At 39.6% G+C, this 2,764-nt stretch overlaps 1 non-coding gene across 1 annotated transcript; it reads left to right on the top strand.

The window, feature by feature from the left end:
- Positions 1–534: 534 nt before the first annotated feature.
- On the top strand, positions 535–641 carry LOC138077356 (U6 spliceosomal RNA). The gene has a single exon (XR_011144793.1). It is a non-coding gene; the product is annotated as a U6 spliceosomal RNA (small nuclear RNA).
- Positions 642–2,764: the final 2,123 nt, after the last annotated feature.

The raw sequence follows: 2,764 nt of genomic DNA, 5'->3' as shown, positions 1-2,764 counted from the left end.
ATCTCCTGGGGCTAGAACAAAAGATTAACATTCAAAGAATCAACACAGGATGATAAGACTCATTGTACTACTAAACATGCAAATATACTCTATATCAGTTTGTCAGTGCAATATGAAAACTATTTAAGGAACTTCCCTAAGAAAAAACTTTAAAAGAATGTGTTCTTTATAAATGGTTGTCTTTGAAAAACATGTAGTGTATTCGAAAGATATACCATTTTCAGTGTTCCAAGAGTAGTCGAAGAAAAGCAAAGAATATTACTGAACAGTAATCAGGCCATCTTTCAGACATGACCAGAGCTTCGTTGCCAGTCTGATGAGATACACAGAACTGAGTTCCTTATGGTTATGCCTATGGTCAAGGGGCATTCAATATTTTAATCCAAGACTAAAAAGATGGAGCCACAGATGACTTATCAAATTTCTGGAAAAATCCTTTGTGGACATTCTTGTCCCTTATGTTGAAATACTTTAACAAAGGAAATGTGAAAACTTCATTGAGGTTAGTGTTTGTTTACTGAAAAGGCAGTTGTTGTGCTCGCTTCGGCAGCACATATACTAAAATTGGAACGATACAGAGAAGATTAGCATGGCCCCTGTGCAAGGATGACACGCAAATTCGTGAAGCATTCCATATTTTTTAGATGTCCATCAGCAGATGAGTGGATAGGAAAGCTGTGGTACATATACACAATGGAGTATTACTCAGCTGTTAAAAAGAATACATTTGAATCAGTTCTAATGAGATGGATGAAACTGGAGCCGATTATACAGAGTGAAGTAAGCCAGAAAGAAAAACACCAATACAGTATACTAACACATATATATGGAATTTAGAAAGATGGCAATGACGACCCTGTATGCAAGACAGCAAAAAAGACACAGATGTGTATAACAGACTTTTGGACTCAGAGGGAGAGGGGGAGGGTGGGATGATTTGGGAGAATGGCATTGTAACACGTAAACTATCATGTAAGAATCGAATCGCCAGTCTATGTCTGACGCAGGATACAGCATGCTTGGGGCTGGTGCACAGTGATGACCCAGAGAGACGTTATGGGGAGGGAGGTGGGTGGGAGGTTCATGTTTGGGAATGCATGTACACCCGTGGTTGATTCATGTCAATGTATGGCAAAACCAATACAGTATTGTAAATTAAAATAAAGGAAAAAAAATTATTACAAAAAAAAAAAAGGCAGTTGTTGTTAGATCAAACTTATAAACAAAACACGTAGTAACCACTCTTTTATTATTTCTGAGCTCAAAGTGAGGAAATGGGAAATAATTGGCTAGAGCAACTTGAAAGGAGTCGTTAACTTATGGAAAGACAAAAACAGAGTAGATTTTCAAGTTAAATAACCTCAGTTTGCTGACCAGAAGCTCTCAATTTATGTTTGGGCAGGAGGTTACTATTTTGGTAAATAAAACCAACTAGTCAACAAATAAAATCCACAGATGTTTTCTGTGCCTAGAACTAGTAGTTGAATGGCAACAATTTTGATGACAAACCTATAAAAAGAAGTCTGGGTCTGTTTCTCAGTCTGTAATATTTATTTAAAAGTTGAATGCTTTAGATGGGATTGTAATAGAATTTGAATCATGCATGATCCATGAACAAAGATTATAATGGATCACTAGGAGAAGGCAATGGCACCCCACTCCAGTACTCTTGCCTGGAGAGGAGAGGACAGAGGAGCCCCATGGACAGAGGAGCCTGGTGGGCTGCAGTCCATGGGGTCGCTAAGAGTCGGACAGGACTGAGCGATGTCACTTTCAATTTTCACTTTCCACTTTCCTGCATTGGCGAAGGAAATGGCAACCCACTCCAGTGTTCTTGCCTGGAGAATCCCAGGGACGGGGGAGCCTGGTGGACTGCCGTCTATGGGGCCGCACAGAGTTGGACACAACTGAAGCGACTTAGCAGCAGCAGCAGTGATCTAGACCCAGAATTTGAGGTTCACCACTCCAGACCAGGTTTTTAGGGATGAAAGATGTTTCCTTTTGACAACTGATTTGACTTCAGCAGAATGGATTTAGTACTTCAGATCATAAACTCAGTGGTAAAGAATCCACAGGAGACACAGGAGACATGGGTTTGATCCCTGGGTCGGGAAGATCCCTTGGAGTAGAAAATGGCAACCCACTCCAGTATTCTTGCCTTGGAAATCCCATGGACAGAGGAGCCTGGTAGGCTACAGTCCATGGGGTCGCAAAGAGTCAGACATAACTGAAGCGACCTCACAGCATGAAGCACACAGTACTTATCAAAGAATTTATGACTGTTGAAGACTGTAAAAAATATGACAATATAAATTCTCTCTTCTTTTTTGTTGCAGAAATGGAGAAAAATCATTTCATTTGCTTTATTGAATTATTCAATATGTCTTATGTTCTTTTCCTAAAAGATGCTTTCAGTTAAATATTCTTTACTTCCAAGGTGTAAGTTAAAACCCCAAATCTTATTCTTTCCTTTGAAGGAAACCACTTTGAGGGAAGAGGGTATTCTGGAAAATGTAACCAAAATAGTATTCAAGAATATCTAAGACAATGAAGGTTCAGATAAAGTCTTGCAACCACCAATTTTTGAAAACATATATAAGGGAGAAGAAGATTATTCCTTTACCTCTGGCCAAGAAGAATCTTGCCTTCTCTAAACAACTAGTCTTGAGGGTCCTCTGGGTCCTCCTTCTTCCCCCTGATCTTCAAGGAATCCTCTCTAAGAGGCACCGCTTTTTACCATTGCTAGCTATTACTCACTGAGAGC

This window comes from Capricornis sumatraensis, chromosome 3, assembly GCF_032405125.1.
Source record: "Capricornis sumatraensis isolate serow.1 chromosome 3, serow.2, whole genome shotgun sequence".
Taxonomy (NCBI): Eukaryota; Metazoa; Chordata; class Mammalia; order Artiodactyla; family Bovidae; genus Capricornis; species Capricornis sumatraensis.
This window is presented reverse-complemented; position numbering and strand designations above follow the sequence as displayed.